At 38.8% G+C, this 17,838-nt stretch overlaps 1 protein-coding gene across 16 annotated transcripts in view; it reads right to left on the reverse strand.

Moving 5' to 3' along the window:
• Nucleotides 1–17,838, reverse strand: part of FAM168A (family with sequence similarity 168 member A) — a 205,081-nt gene that overhangs the window by 120,561 nt on the left and 66,682 nt on the right. For 6 of the 16 annotated variants that reach the window (XM_073879673.1, XM_073879674.1, XM_025894121.2 and 3 more), the window contains one exon: nt 8,723–8,825. The exons of the other annotated variants lie outside the window; for them this stretch is intronic. The gene's annotated coding sequence lies outside the window, so the exon portion shown is untranslated. The remainder of the gene's footprint in view (nt 1–8,722; nt 8,826–17,838) is intronic. 16 annotated transcript variants of the gene reach the window in all.

The raw sequence follows: 17,838 nt of genomic DNA on the forward strand, positions 1-17,838 counted from the left end.
AGCCAGGCCTATGACATCTAGGAAGACTAGAGGATCCTTCCAGAGAATCTGACCAGCCCCAATGGACAGACCTAATGTTACTGACATTGTAGGTGCCCCACAAATATTCCAGGCAGATTGCCATACAGTGAAGTCCACAATCAGTAAGCTCCACCCTAGTATTTAAAATTTCTAATCATCTTTTTGGTATCCCATTTTAATATGAACAGATAACCAAGGATCACCAGATTTGGGGGAAAGCTCCAGGATGAAAAACAGAATTCAGATCCTATTTATATCGAATCCGAGGATCCAGTGAAAAGTTATTTGAAAGAAAGTGTAAGTACAATAATGATGTTCTGTCAGTGATTTGTCAAAGGTTGTCAATTATTTAAAAAAATCAACAGATGGACCTACATCCTCAACCTGATAATAAACAGCTCTTTCCAAACCTAATGGTTCATTTTACCAGTGGCTATTCACTTCCTCAGGGGTAAGAGGTATAATAAAATATAATTTGCTAAGTCTGGCAAAATGCTGTATTATATCTGTGTTTATTTTTCTAATTCTAAAGATATCTGTTGTGAATCGACCTACATATGAATGGAGTATCCCAATGAAGGCCCTAAAGTAAAGAAGTCAGTGGATCATAAATAAAAGCATTAAGAGACCATGTCTACTAATCACTGATGCTACAACATGTAGTTAGATTTTTCTATGTACAAAATTCTAGATGAACCTAGAGGAGGGAAGTCTCATCCCATGGCACCTCACCTTCAGAAGTCAGGGAGCACCTCACAGAAAACATAGTTCTTGAGAGAAGTTTTAAAGAAAGAGCAGAAGTTTGTCAAGTAAAACAGAAGAATAAGAAAGAGGGGAAGTAAGGCTAGCAGAAAGACTACCACGGGCCAGAACATATATGAGGGCAGAGGGGATGAGAAGCTGTGAATGACAATGTCACTGGAGCACAGGCAAGAGCAGTGGGAAATGAGGCTAAAAGGGTAGGTAGAGATCAGATTAAGGAAGACCTCGTATGTCATAGAAGGAATCTGGACTCTAACCTAAAGGCAACTGAAAGCCAGTGAAGAGTTTTAACATCCAATTAAGATGATCAGATTTGAATCTTGGAAAAGATCATTCTGATGATATTATAGATTTGGGGGATGGGAATGGAAAGGTGATGGCTACAACCTTCCAAGCAACGTACTTACTGTTCCCAAAAGGCAGGTCGCACACTTAACAAAGGTTCTGTTCTCAGCTTACTCAGATTATTGTACCTCTAAGAGACCAACAGCTACCAGAGACACTAATGGTCCCCCTGAAGAAACCAGCATCCCAAGACCTCAACTGCCAGGTTCTTTCTTTTTCCCTCCTAAGGTCTTCTTTAAAGGCACAAAGATGGGGCGCCTGGGTGGATCAGCTGGTTGGGCGTCTGCCTTCGGCTCAGGTCATGATCTCAGGGTCCAGGGATAGAGCCCCACATCGTGCTCCCTGCTCAGCAGGGAGCATGCTTCTCCCTCACCCTCTGCCACTCCCCCTGCTTGTGCTCTCTCACTCTGTCAAGTAATAAAATCTTAAAAAAAGAAAAAAAGGCACAAAGCTTATGTCACCTAACCGGAGTATATCTCTCAGCCTGGTTTCAAGGAAGATATGCATCTACCCCAAGTCCTTCCCTTCCAATTCCCTTCCAATTCCCAATGACTGTTGCAAATTCCAGCCACTTCTCAAAGCTATGTTACACACACACACACATACACACACACACACACACACGTATATGTGTCTGATTTTTTCATGTACATTCCTTAAGGAGATGGGAAGAAAGATGGAAAGGAATATTTAATGAGCACCAACTTAAAGCTTGATTTTTTTCCTCTAAGTTCTCATTTAATCCACAACCTTAAGCAAGGTAGATATTTATATTCCCACTTTTAGAGATAAAGAAATTATCACTCAAAGAGATTAAATGATATACCCAAGATCACAGAGCCAGTGTAAAACAAAGTTGAGATTTAAAGCCACAATGCCTATGGGTTTACCAAGGCTTTTCTACCACATCACACTAGGTTTCCCTATATCTTATTTTATTCATTACTTAATCTCCACTTTACTCAGTCTATTGAACTGCATTATATTGAGCCACTCACAGAACAGAGCAACAACCTGGAAAAACAACAAAAAAAAGTGCAGATGGAAAACTTGGACAACAGATGTAGGCAGTAGTAACAGTAGAAGCAGCAACAGCATGCAAATCCCAACAAGCTCTTTGGAGCCCTAGCAGATACTGGTAAGGACAGAAATAGCCAAAACCCATGCTGACAGACCTCCATTCCAAAATTTTATCTCCTCTTCAGCCAGCCCCAGCAGAGTCCTTGGTAAAATATTGCCTAGCCAGGCACACATCACAAATGAATTCCAATAAGCAGATGCAATCTCTCCCTAAGGCATTCCCACTCTTACACTAGGAACTGGAGAAAGCTTTTGTTCTCCATCTGAACAACTGCCTGCAAGCACTTGGTGGTAAAAGGAAATTGGGTTTGAGAAGCAGATGGCTTGTCAAAAAGCCTAAAACCTAAGGTGAAAAGGAAGCAATTTACTACAATCAAACACTCCAAAAGAGAAACCAAGCTTCTCTGAGATGACAAAGAATACCATCATAGTCATGCTTTGGCCTCCAAACAGAGGGTCCCCAAAACACCTTGTAGAAGCAGAAGCCAAATCTTACACACTAGGCTCTAGGTACACTGGTCCATAGTTATAACCACAGGTTAATACTAATAATCTGGATTTTTCTAAAAGTAAGCACTTGTTTACAACAACTGTGTTTAGTGATGGAGATTTGACTATTGGAAGGACTCTGTCATAGAAGGAAAGTACTTTTAATACCAATTAGACCCTCAAAATAATAAGGGGAGAGAGGAAGGAACTTAAAGGTTAAATAAGATAATGTAAGTAAAGAGCCTAGAAAGTGAGCTGGCACAAGGCAGAAGTCTAATCAGTGTTTGCTCAACTAATCTGAAAAAGAGGAGAAATTAGCATTTATTTAGTACCGTCTTTTGTTTTTTTCTTTAGTACCTTCTGATTATCAAAAATTACCTTACCAGTTTTCATATACTTAATCTCATTTAACCCTCAAAACAATCCAGAACAAGTGTTAATCATCCTCATTTTATATATAAGAAGAGAGGTTCAAAAAAATTAAGCTACTTACTTGGTTATTCAGTTATTAAGGGGCAAAAAGTTCTGATTTGTTCAGAGTGTCAGCAAATTATACTGAGCAAAAAATAATGCCACCTCATATTTGGATAATGATTTAAAGTTTTTTTATTGCACAACAAAACATGTGAAGGTAAGCGCTGAACTGGGAATTGGAATACCTGAGTTCTAGTGTTAACTGTGCCAAACTGCTATGCAGCTTAAACTAAGCCCTTCCTCTCTCTAGATTTTAATTTTCTCACCTAACTCAATAGTGGTACATTCAACTGAAAGACAAGTTAAGTTATCTTGAAACTCCAGGAACACAGGACACACAATCAAGACCCTCCTAGACAAGAAATTCTCCGTTGTTGCCTGGTATTCACTCTGCTCTTCCTCTGGTTATACTCTCAGCACTAACAGCTTGCCTCCACCTGTCCATCAGCCATTTCTAAGCCAGAAGCATCCTTTCCACTGCAGCTCACCACCTGTGCTGGATGCTTCATTAAGTGTGAAGCTGATACTGTATTTTGCTGGAAGCCTGGTGCACAAATGTTACCTGGAGATGAATAAATCATTCCAGTTGTGTTGGGTTGCAATTGTAAGGGCAGCAGCTGTGGGTCTAAAAACAGATGGTCTTATAAGGATGGAAGACTTCCCTCCTATCTGATTTTCCTAAGGCAAGCAGGTTTCGGTCAGCAGGAAACCTGGCTGGCAAGTGCCTGAGTAGATCCAGTGATGAGGAAAGATGACAGAAATGCACAGTTTCTTTCCATAACAAATGAATATATTAGAGGCTGCAATTACCAGAATTTCAAACCCTTATTTTTATACCTATTCATCAACTTCTAAATCATTTTCTTTTCAGTCCAACACTTCTTTCCTTGATTTTAATACAACGATGAGCTCAGGGAGAGTGCCTAGCCTGGGCACAAAAACAGAACTTTAAGATCTGCTAAGACAAATTGGGGGGGAAAAAAAAAACAAAAAACAGAGAAAAACAGACTAAACTTATCGGATGACAGTGGAATGAGTGTGTAGGATATGGTCAATAATAGTAGGTATGTAATAAACTTATGTTTAATATCATAATATGCCAGGCACCATCCTAGGTGTTTTATATATATTCTCTCATTTAATTCTCAAGATAGCCTGTATTTTATCAGTTCCATTTTATAGATAAGGTAATTAAAACTCAGAAAAGTTCAGGTACTCTCCCCAGAGTCACACAGCAAATTAAGTGAAGAGAGTCACAACAGACCACCACCCCCCCCAAGGCTAAATGAATCCAAAGCTCTCTTCATCTTGTTTGTCAACCTCCTATCCTACACCAAGGGCCTTCCCGCTGTTCCTCAAACACTCATTCCTACCTCTGAACCTTGCTGTTTCTTGTTTCCTTCATCACATCTTCTCATGGCTTTCTACTTTTGATCATTGAGGTCTCTGCTCAAATGCCATCACTTCAGAAAGACTTCTCCTGATCATTCCCCCAACATATTCTGTTCCCTCATCTTTGCTTTTTTCTTTTTTTAAATTATGGCACTAACTTATTAGTTTATTTGTTTACTGTCAGTCTTATCCACTAGAATGAAAAATCAAAGTTAAAAAAAGGACTTTGTCTTGGTCACAACTGTATTCCCAGCACTTAGAACAGTGTCTAGTACATTGTAGGTACTCAAGAAATACTCAATGAATGAATGAATGCCATATGCTCAAAATCACAGAGCTCTGGAATATTAGTGTAAAAAGATAGCTGTTACACAATATAAAGAGCATAGGCTTTGAGATCAGGCAGATCTGGGTTCGAGTCTCTGACTATGACAGTGTGACTTTGGACAAGTCTCTAAGCTTCTTTAATCTTCTCATCTGTAAAATGGGCATAAAAATATAAGTTCCATAAGGTTGTTATAAAAATTAAATGTGATAAAGACATGAAAATGCTTTATGCAAACTATAAAGTTTGTTTATTATGATGATGGGGAGAAGTTTCAAGACCATCTAATCACTAATCTCTAATCACTTTAGAGATGACCCCAAGGCCCAAAAAAGTAACATGAACTGTCCCATGTCCCACAGTTACTTAGAACCAAGTAGACTCCAGGACTGCAGGCAACCAAGCTGGGACACTTGCCACTACCCTCCACAAATTACGTGGCCTCTGGTACTTCACTTTCTCTTGATCCTTCTTCTACCTCAAGGGCTATCCCTTTGATCTCAACCTGCCTCTGTCAGAACATCCAGGACGGTCAAATCTCCTCTGCTCTATCTACACACGTTTCTTAGGTGATCACAGCTACTCTATGGCTATACATATGCTAATGACTCCCAGATTTAGATCTCTAACCTGGATTTCTCTGAATTCTAGACTTCTAAATCCAACTTCCTACACGACATCTCCTTTTGTTTGTCTATCAGCCATCTAATATGTAATATGTCTAAAACTAAATACCTGACCCCTCCCTATAAATCTGCGCCTCCCAGTCGTTCCCATCTTTATAAATAGTAACTCCAATCTTACAGCTGCTCAAAGCAAAAACCTTCCCTTTCTTACTCTCACAGTCCTCATTCAACCTATCGGCAAATTCTGTCAGCTCTACTTCCAAAACATACCCTGATTCCAACAATTTCTTACCACCTCTACTGCTACCACACTGGCTCAAGCTTTCATTATCTCATCACCTAATTCTTGTTAACAGCCTTCTTTCTGATACCCCTGCTTCTGCCCTTGCCATCTATCCATCCCCTGACCCCTTCTCCTCAGAGGCCAAAATGGCCCTTTAGATTCAATTCAGATCATGTCACTCCACTCTGTTCAATATCCTGCAATGGCTGCTCATCTCACTCAGAATAAAAAATACAAGGTCATTACCATGGCCTACAAAACACCATGTAATCTGGCTCCCTTCTACTATCTATCTTACGCCCTACCATCATCTTCTTTGCTCATTACACTACAGCCACACTGCAATAAAATTAAATTTTAACACCATAATTCATGTTCTTTAGGAACCACTCCGAAGTGGCCAAAAACACAGACCAAGAACATACAAGCCTCAGATTCTTTAATGTGAACAGCAGGGACATTCTTCATTCTTTCCCTTCTTGTTCATTGATAAGCCTGGCACAACCCCACCTCAGGAATTTAGCATTTATAGCTCTCTCTGCCCATTCTTCCCTTAAATTATCAATATGACTTGTTCCCTCATTTCATTAAGATCTCCACTCAAATTTTACCTCACTAGAGAGGCCTAGGTTAGCCAATCCTATCAAAAATAGCTCCCTCCCTTTCAATAACTCCCTTTCCAAATATATTGCCTAATTTTTCCTGTCTCTGCCCACTAGAGTGCAACTGAAAGCCAGAGCTTTAATTTATTCACTGCTGTGTCCACAGTGCCAAGATCAAATTTTAAGTGCTCTATAATCAATACCAGTAATCAATTCAGCATTAACTGTTCTTTAATTAACATCTCAGTCTGGTCTTGCCCTAAACAGACTAAATATTATTTGAAAATTTCTCATTTTTGGATATCCTTCCTGAGAATTTTCAATTCAACCAGTGATAGAATTAACTAAAAAAAGCAAAGAATAAGATGAAGCCATATTTTTCTTCTTCTGGAATCCTCTTATAATCAGCTAACAAATCACTAAATATTAATAAGCACCCTTGGGTGCAGAGCACTATCTTATTAAAGAAGGATATTATTACATAGCAAGTTAGTAAAACACAGAGATGGGAAAATAAGCACATGAAAAGATGCTCAGCATCATTAGCCATCAGAAAGTTGCAAATCAAATCACAGAGATACATCATACTTTACATTCACTAAGATGGCTAAAATCAGAAAGATAAGTGCTGGGGAGGATGTGGAGAAACTGAAACCTTTTTTTAAAAAGATTTATTTAATTATTTAAGTAATCTCTACACCCAAAGTGAGGCTCAAACTCACGACTCCAAGATCAAGAGCCACACGTTCCACCAACTGAGCCAGCCAGGTGCCCCAGAAATTGGAACATTTATACACTGCTGGTGAGAATGTAAAATGGTACAGCCACTTTGGAAAACAGTTTGGAGTTCCTCAAAAGGTTAAACATAAAGTTACCATATGATCCAGCAATTCCACACCTAGAATGCATTTCCTCCATTTGAGAAATGAAAACATGTCTACATAAAAACTTATGTAAGAGTGTTCACAGCAGCATTACTCATAATAGCTAAAAAGTAAAAACCACCCAAATGTCTATTAATGATATGATGAATAGATTAATAAATGTGGTATATCCATCCAAGGGAACATTAGGAAATAAAAAGGAATGAAATATTGATACGTGCTACAACATGTATAAACCTTGACAACATTACACTAAATGAAAGGAGCCCAGTCACAAAAGGCCATATATTGTATAATATTTATGTGCAATATCCAGAAGAGACAAATCTACTGTAGAAAATAGATCAGTGGTTGCCTAGAGCAGGGAGAGATGAAAGAAGTATGAGGTGACTGCTAAAGGCTATCTATTTCTCTTTGGGGTAAAAACATGAAAGTGTTCCAAAATTAATTGCGATGAGGGTGGCACAATTCTGTGACTATACTAAAAGCCACTGAACCATACAGTTTAAATGGATGAATTGTATGGTATGTGGATTATTGTTCAATAAAGCTGTTATTAAAAAAAATTTTATAACATAATCTGGGGTTCATTTTAGGTTCCATTTAGCAACGTTCTTACCATTCACATTCAACTTAACATTTACTGAATGCTAAATAACTCTCACCTTTTTTTTTTAAGATTTTATTTCTTTTTTTAATCCCTTTTTTTTTTTGTATTTATTTATTTGACAGAGACACAGAGAGAGAGGGAACACAAGCAGGGGAAGTGGGAGAGGGAGAAGCAGGCTCTCCGCTGAGCAGGGAGCCCAATGCGGGGCTTGACCCCAGGACCCTGGGATCATGACCTGAGCCAAAGGCAGACGCTTAACCAACTGTGCCAGCCAGGTGCCCCAACTCTCACCTTCTTTATTTCATTTAATATTCACAACTAAAAATACTATGAGATAGGGGTTATCAGCTCACCCATTTTGCAGGTAAGAAACCTACAGCTCAGGGAAATTAAATAACTTAAAATATATAGATGTTATCAGAGCCAAGAGTTGGTCCTGCATTCAAAATTTCCAAATCTAAGGGCTTTCTCACCTCTTTTACCCCACTCTTATTAGTGAGCCTTATTAAGATCTAGCTACAGCACTTACTCATAAAAAGTATGAATTAATGGGGCGCCTAGGTGGTGTCGTTGGTTAAGCATCCAACTCTTGATTTCGGCTCAGGTCCTGAACGCAGGGTCACAAGATCAAGCCCCACACTGGCTCCGCACTCAGTAGAGTCTGCTTGGAGTTTCTTCCTCCCTCTGCCCCACTCCCCTGTGCTCTCTCTCTCTCTCTCTCTCTCTAAAATAAATAAATCTTGAAAAAAAAACCCTATGAATTAATAAACCAAGGACTAAGAGATCATAAGAACATATATTTATAAATACAGATTGAGAGAATGATTACCAAAATTGTGTATCATAAAATCCAATATCCCTGCATTTAATAACTCGGTCAGCAGTCCTCTGCTACATGAAAAGAGGGGGGTAGGTCTGATTTCCAAGGTCACCTATGTGAGTAAAAAAAGGAGAGAGAAAGAAAAATAAAAAGTATGCAGTATTCCTCAGCAAACCAATTAAGAGCCATAAGCACTTCACACTGGTTTGCAACTGAACTCTTGAAATAAGACAGCTTCTCAATAACACCACTGAAAAGCACTTATTAAAAAGCTAGCTGTGATGAGGAAGTTTTTCTGGGTGATCTTGACTGTGGCGGTGGTTACACAATCTACATACGTGTTAAAATTCATAGAGTTTTATGACCAAAAAGAAAAGCAATTTTGTTGTTGTTAATTTAAAAGTAAAATTTGAGAGGGGCACCTGGGGGGCACAGTCAGTTAAGCGTCTAACTTCTTGGTTTCAACTCAGGTCATGGTCTCAGGGTTGTGGGATCAAGCCCCACGTTGGGCTCTGCGCTCAGGGCAAAGTCTGCTTGGGACTGTCTCTCCCTCTCCCTCTCATTCTGCCCCGCCTGCCATGTGTGGACACATGCACTCTCTCTTTCTAATAAATCTTTAAAAAATAATAAAGGTAAATTTTAAGAAAAAACACACTTTTTAAAATTTTTTTAAAGATTTTTTTAAAGATTTTATTTATTTATTTGACAAAGAGAGACACAGCGAGAGAGGGAACACAAGCAGGGGGAGTGGGAGAGGGAGAAGCAGGCCTCCCGCTGAGCAGGGAGCCCAACACGGGGCTCTGGGATCATGACCTGAGCTGAAGGCAGACGCCTAACGACTGAGCCATCCAGGAGCCCCAAGAAAAAACACATTTAAAAAATAAGCTTTTGTGCATCAAAAGACATAATCAACAGTAAAAAGGCAACCCACAGAATGGAAGAAATTATTTACAAATCATATATTTATAAGGGATTAAAATCCAGAATACAGAGGAAACTCCCAAAACAAAAACCTGATTCAAAAAATGGGCAAAGAACTTGAATAGACATTTCTCCAAAGATATACAAATAGCCAACCAGCCCATGAAAAGATACTGAACATCACTAATCATCAGGAAAATGCAAATCAAAACCACAATGAGCTACCACCTCACCCCCACTAGGAAAGCTACTACCAAAAAACTAAAAAAATAAGAAGTGCTGGTGAGGATGTGCAGAAATTAGAATCCTCATGCACTGTTGGTAGGAATGTAAAATGGTGCAACCACTGTGAAAAACACTATAGAGTTTCCTCAAAAAATTAAACACAGAATCACCCTATGATCCAAAAATTCCACTTATGGGTATATACTCAGAAGAGTCAAAAGCAAGGTTTCAAAAAGATTTGTACGCCTGTATTCATAGCAGCATTATTGACAATGGCCAAAATGTGGAAGGAACCCAAGTATCCACCAAAAGATGAATGGATAAGCAAAATGTGGTGTATATATACAATGGAATATTATTCCGCTTTAAAAAGGAAGGCAATTGGGCGCCTGGGTGGCTCAGATGGTTAGGCGTCTGCCTTCGGCTCAGGTCATGATCCCAGGGTCCTGGGATCGAGTCCTGCATCGGGCTCCCTGCTAGGCAGGGAGCCTACTTCTCCTTCTGCCTCTGCCTCTCTCTCTCTCTCTCTCTCTCATGAATAAACAAAATATTAAAAAAAGGAAAAAGGGAAGGAAATTCTAACACATACTACATACATCAACCTTGATCAGTTGCAAAAAGACAAATCTGTATGATTCCACTTATAGGAGGTAGTTACAGTAGTCAAAATCATAGACAGAAAGTAGGATAGTGGTTGCTAGGGGCAATGGGGAGTTACTGTTCAATGGGTATAGAGTTTCAGTCTTGAAAGATGAAAAGAGTTCTGGAGATGGATAGTGGGAAGGTTGCATTAAGACTATGAATGTAGGGGTGCCTGGGTGGCTCAGATGGTTAAGCTACTACCTTCTGCTCAGGTCATGATCTCAGAGTCCCAGGATCAAGTCCCACATCAGGGGGGAGTCTCCCCACTCAGTGGGAAGTCTGCTTCTCCCTCTCACCCTCCCCCATCTCGTGCACTCTCTCTCTCTCAAATAAATAAAATCTTAAAAAAAAAAAGAATATGAATGTACTTAACGTCACTGAATTGTACACTAAAAAATGATAATGATGGTGGGACACCTGGTAGCTCAGTTGGTTGAACAGCTAACTATTGATTCTGGCTAAGGTCGTGATCTTGAGCCCCACGTCAGGCTCAGCGCTCGGTGCAGTCTACTTAAGGATTCTTTCTCTCGCTCTCCCTAGATACCTCCCCGACGTCCTCATGCTCACCCATGCTCTCTCTAATAAATAAATCTTTTAAAAAAATTATTAAGATGAGGTGCCTGGGTGGATCAGTTGGTTAAGCATCTGCCTTCAGCTCAGGTCATGATCCCAAGGTTCTGGGATTGAGCCCCGCATCTGGCTCCCTGCTCAGCAGGGGGGAGTCTTCTTCCTCTCCCTCTGCCCCTCCCTTGCTCATGCTCTCTCTCTCTCTCCCCCTCTTCCTCTCTCAAAATAAATATTTTTAAAAGTGATTATGATAGTAATTATATGTATTTTTATAATTTATTTATATAAATAAGCTGGGCATTATTTGAGGTAAAATGATTATAATAGCTAATATTTAATGAGTGTTTACTATGAGTAAGTATGTTATGTTACCCAACTCTGACCATAATCCTATAAAGTGGGGACTATTATGATCTCTCACAAATTAGAAGTCTGAACCTAGTAAGATCAAGTCAGTTGCTCAAAATCACATAGCCAGTGAATGAAACTAAATTCAAATTCAGGCAGCCTGACTCCAAAGCCCAGGACCTTAACTGCTATACTACAACATAAAATACTATATAAAATACTATAGGTAGAAGTTGACAAAGATAACTACTCCAGTCAGTCCTGACAACCTAAACTATCAATCGGAGGGACCCACAGTAGAAGCAGAAATACTGTACAACCAATGTAGCAGATCAGAAGCACTGTGGAAACATCAAGACTGTTCTTATTAAAAATGTACACACATATGTTTAGCAGGATCCACCGTCTTTCTCTTTGGAAAATAATGACAGTTCTAGATCACAGGTGGGACACACACACATCTACTAAGACCCCAGTCTTTAGCATCCCAGTTTCAAAACTGCTCTCCAGTACTGTAAGATTCAAGCGTCATCTGCTCCCTTTGCTGGCACCTGGAACTTCGGAGTAGTTTTCATATTTGTTCTAAGGCAAAAGACTCTCCCCTTTCACCCAAGGCTTTGCAAAACAAGTATCACTCTCTGTATCTTCATCCAACAAATGCGTGCTAGAACTTACTCCATGCCCAACGCTAAGCAAATCTCCCGTTTCTACTTAAATTCTTTATTCCCTCATACTTCATAGTTTATGAGGTTTATTCATATAAAAGGCAGAAACTTAAAAAAAAAAAACACCCAATAAGCCATATTAAAGTGCCAACAGCAGAAACTGGGGGCTAAGGAGGAACCTGAGCATGGAAGAGGGACATGGAACTAACTTTCTGCATAATCAGTCCTTATTATTCAAGGAAGGACAATGAAGGTTCCTCAGCACAGGTTCCTTTCTCTCCTGTGGTTTCTATTAAATAAACATATTACATAATAAATATACTTGTTAGCTGTATTTATTAAACCCTAGGCCTCATTTCCTAATTCTCCACATTTCTTTGTAAAATTTTCTTGGCCTTCTCAGGATTTTTAATCCTTTCCTTAAAAGGAATCCCTGCTTAAACAAAGGAGCAACAGACTCACATTCAACCAAACTTAACTGAGCACCCACTATGTTTCTGAATTAGATTTTTTTTCAAAGGAGGTTTCTCATTTAATTCTCAAAAAGAATCCTTTGGCTAAAGTATTACTGGCTCCCACCTTTTTTTTTTTTTTTTAAACCACTAAGTAAACTGAGAATCATACAGTTAAAATAACTTACAAAGATCTTACAACTAAAAAGCAAAGGAAAAAAAATAGAGGAGCCAGGATTCAAACTCAAATGTTCTATCTCACTTCTCTGAATCTCAATTTCCTCATCTGCAAAATGGAAATAATATCATCCATCCTCAAAGGTGGATGTGAGGGAATAACAAGTGTTGGTGAGGATATGCAGAAAAAGGAACCCTCATGTACTGTTGGTGGGAATGCAAACTGGTACAGCCTCTGTGGAAGACAGTATGGAGGTTCTTCAAAAAATTAAAAATAGAATTACCATATGATCCAGTAATTCCACTCCTGGGCATTTACCCAAAGAAGATGAATACACTAACTGGAGAAGATATGTGCACCTGTATGTTTATTGTAGCATTACTTACAATAGCCAAACTATGGAAACGGCCCAAGTGTCCATCAGGAGATGGATGGATAAAGATGATGTGGTATATAAACACAATGGAATATTACTCAGCCATTAAAAGAGAATGAAATCTTGGCATTTGCAACAACATGGATGGATCTAGAGAGTATAATGCTAAAAATAAGTCAGTCAGAGAAAGACAAATACCACAGGATTTCACTCATATGTGGAATTTAAGAAACAAAACAAATGAATGAAGAAAAAGGAGACAAACCAAAAAAACAGACTCTTAACTATAGAGAACAAATTGATGGTTACCAGAGGAGAGGGAGATGGGTGGGGGGATGGGTGAAATAGGTGAAGGGTATTAAAAGTACACTTATCGTGATGATCAAGGAGTAATGTAGAGTTGCTGAATCACTATACTGTACACCTGTAACTAATATAACACTGTATGTTAACTATACTGGAATTAAAAAAGGTTGAGGTAGGAATTTATACTACATGCAAAGCGCTCAGATCAGTGCCTGCTCCTCAATAAACATCAGTTCTTTTCTCCCTTCATGCTTGAATTGCTTATTCCAAACAAACACAATTTTCAAAGTTGACTTTATTTTTTTAAATTTTATTTTTAAGTAATCTCTATACGCAATGTGGGGCTCAAACTCACAACCCTAAGATCAAGAGTCGCATACTCCACCAACTGAGCCAGCCAGGTGCCCCAAAGTTGACTGTTTTTCTAAACTATCTTTTTAATTGGTTTTTCTTGGTCACCACAAGAATGTTCATAATATGACGTGACTCTGGGATATTAGGAGCAATTCTGGCTCACCTGGCAGTTGGGATGCCTGAAGCAGAACTGTTTATGCTCAGAGACTTGCATAAGGACTACTTTCTCTCCTCTATTCTCCCTTAGACAAACAGATGCATATGCAGGTGCAAAAATTTTTAAAACCATAATTAACTTAATTAACACAGAGTGACAGAAAGAGAAAAAGCCACAGCGTTCTGGCCAGGCAGTAGGCTTCAGGGGAAACAAAAATTCTCTGTCTAGCAAAGTGAGGGGAAAAATAAGCACTCTCTAGGGAGGAAAAGGAGCCATGGCCAAGTGGCAGGAACTAGGGAATGTCTAAAATGGAAGGTCAGCACCATCCACCAGAGCCCTTACCTCTGATCCCCAGGATGGGTTAGATGCCCTGATCCATCAAACAAGAACTTACACCAGACAAAAAGTCTGTTTATGAGCTTCTTAAGGGTTAAAACTGTAACTTACACGAGATCCCCAGGGCAGAGAACAGTACAGACAGGGACTCATATTTGTTGAAATATAAAGTAATGGGTAAGTGAATAAAGTCAGGCTGAAAGGTGTTTTCCATCTTTTCCACAGTGTACTAGTACTACACAAGGAGGGTTCCTATCATCATCTATCATTCAATCCATAACTCTTCATAAATACCCACACGCACAAAAGCATAGTGCACCTGCAGGTCATTTCCCAAAAACTTCTAGATAACCCACAACTGCTTCTAATAAAAAGTGACAGCAAATCCCAAGTAAACCTTCAGAATAAAGTCTACACATCCTAACCAGCACGTAATGCCCTTTTGCAAATTGACTCTTGCCTTTCTTTCCAAATACACCTTTTTAAAAACTCTGAACACCCAGTGAATGAACCCACTGACCCTTAAATATGCCCCAAAGTCCTGCTTCAGCACCTCTATTGCCACAGTTCCCACAACACTCACCGCCACCAAAATTTGATTCACCTAAGTTCCCCTGATCTTTCATGGATTATGAAGTTGTTACTCAGGTCCCATCTACTTTACAAAATCTGCTATAACTGTCCCAGATCACAGTGTTCATTTCTTTTCCTGACTTACGGTAGTAATGTCCATAGCATTCACGCCACATTCAACAATACTCTGTTATCTTTATTAGAGGATATACACCCATACACAGATTAATACAGAGTATGGTGTGCTCTTCCAACCAGTAAATCTCGTAAATCTCGTATCAAGAATATACTTATGTTACTCTACTGCCAGTAGCTAGAAAACAATAGTGTTGTTTGTTCATGCAAAAATTGAACATTTTTTCCATCTTAAAGTGTTAAGTGCCAACTACTATCAATTATTATTAAGAAAGGAATTCTCGATCAAGTCCTGCGCTGGGCTCCCAGCTCAGTGGAGCCTGCTTCGCCCTCTGACCCTCTCTCTCTCTCAAATAAAATCTTAAAAAAAAAAAAAAAAAAAGGAATCCTCAATTTACCACCTTTCTTATTGCCTTTACACAATAAGTACTATAATAATAATAACCAGAAACATCCTTACATTTCTTTCTAAATCAAAGAATACATTATGTATAGTGAGGCTTAAGGAGTAACTATATTTTATTATATCTTTTTTGTTTTTTGTTTATACGCTTATATTTTCCAATTTTATTGAGATATAGTTGACATATAACATTATATAAGTTTAAGGGGTACAACACACCACCACACCATTAGCTACCACCTCCATCACATAATTACCATTTCTTTTTTCTGGTGAGAACATATAAGATCTACTCTCTTAATTAACTTTCAAGTACATAATACAGTATTGTTAACTATATTCACAATGCTATGTATTAGATCCCCAGAACTTATTCATCTTCTAACTGGAAGTCTGTATCGTATTATATCTTGATTCTTAAAAAACTGGTAACCTAAGTTCTAGGACAGTGGTAATTCTTTTTTTTTTAAAGCTTATTTATTTTTTTAGTAATCTCTACTCCCAATGTGGGGCTCAAACCCATGACCCCAAGATCAAGAGTTGCATGCTCCACCAACTGAGTCTGCCAGGTGCCCCGAAAGTGGTAATTCTTTTAAGCTACCAAATGTGACAACCAGGTATACCCACTCATCTTTTAAGATTCTTAAAAGTCTTAGCCTTTTGATTTCCTCTCCCCACTCCCAGAAATGCCTAATCTACTTCTTTGGGTTCCACTTTACCCCAGATGTATCTGACCTAATCCTAGATAGAACCCTAGATACACACTTCTATCATAGCACCTATTATACTTAATTGTACTTCCTTATTTACATATCTGTCTCATTACAGATTTGCCCCTCCAGTTCTGTGCTTTCCAATTCAGTAGCCACTAGCCATATGTAGCTACTTAAATTCAAATAAGTTACTTAAAGCTAAATAAAATTTAAAATTCAGTTCATCAGTCTCACTAGCCACCTTTCAGGCACTCAAGAACCCCATGTGGCTGGCTGGGACCATCATATTGGATAACAGATATAAAACAATTCCATTACTGCAGAAAGTAATGGGACAGTACTATGTCTAGATCATGTATTCCCCAAGGCACACACAGTCTAGCAGGCAGTCTGACAAGAGCTATGCCTAATTCATAGCTTAGTATGCCTAATTCATGCCCTTAGTAAATTCCTAGTAAATGTCTCTTAGGAATGACTAACAGCTTGTTCTACCTTTCTTATTATTACACACCACCAGGGCCTCTGTTTCATAAGTTCAATGTCCCTTATACGCTAGAATCACTGTAATAATTCACCATCATCCCAACTTATGGAAAGAGGTAAGAACCACAATGGTTAGCGGTAATCAGAAAGCTCTGTTTGGTCCCTCTCCTCAAACCAAAGCTCCACTACTTAATGTAAGACTTGGCTTATTTCTTATTTCTGTTTTGGCATGTAATTAAACTCTAGGTAATTCCAAAAGAAAAATTTTTTTCAAATAATGGAACAATCTTACAACTCAGCAGAAATAAAAACAGGAAGACACTTTGAAATTTATCAGTTTTTGGACATGAATGAATATATCCTCAGTATTCTCTCTCTCTCTCTCTCTCTCTAGTCTTGACTTATTAAGGGCCAAGGGCTAAAAAAGAAATAAATTCTAGTGGCAGACAGAAACAAATTAGAATAATACAAAGTGATAAGTGCTCTATGATAAGGGGAAGTACCAGGAACTATGAAGAGCACAAAGGAAATACTGAGAACCCAATGGTGAAATGTGGTAGAGGGTGAGAGAACCACAAGGAGGCTGCTCAAAAATGTGCCCAAGGTTAAGCTTTAAAGGGCAATTAAGAGGCTGGGAGATGAAGAAAGGGTGGAAGGTATCACAGAGACACTGGCATTGAACAAAGTACAGGCAGCCATGTGACTTGGACAGTAAATGTCAAGTGGTTCAGTCTGGCGGAAGCAACATCAGAAAGAAGTAAGATTTGAGGCTAATGAGGCAGGCAGAGGTCAAATCATGAAAAAGCTTTGCATGCTAAACTAAAGGGTTTGAATTTTAACCTCAAAGCTATGGGAAACCTATGACGGTTTTAAAGCAGGAAAAAGGAGTGCAACCTATATTCAAGAAAGCTCACAAAGAAGCAGTATGGAGGATGATCTGGAGAAGGTAAGACAGGAGCAGGGAAGTTGCTGCAAAAAGTAAAGAGACAGTATATTTTACCACCACTACAGCAACAAAAACTAGTTAAAAAAAGTGATGAGATAGGGCCCATCTGATGCAAACAGCTTTAAACACAACCTATTTTAAATGGGTCTCTCTCTATTATTCTATGCCTCTCAAAGCTGTAACACTATGATTCAATTATATAGCACAACTACAAAAACAACTGTTAAAGTCAATTAGATAAACTAAAAAATTACACTGCACTCTTTTATTCAATAGGCATTCTTTGAACTAAAACTGCACATTTTTCTCTATTCCACTGCACACAATTTTGGAAAAACACTTCAG

This window comes from Callorhinus ursinus, unplaced genomic scaffold, assembly GCF_003265705.2.
Source record: "Callorhinus ursinus isolate GAN/ISIS: 27379988/994484 unplaced genomic scaffold, GSC_fseal_2.0 scaffold35, whole genome shotgun sequence".
Classification (NCBI taxonomy): Eukaryota; Metazoa; Chordata; class Mammalia; order Carnivora; family Otariidae; genus Callorhinus; species Callorhinus ursinus.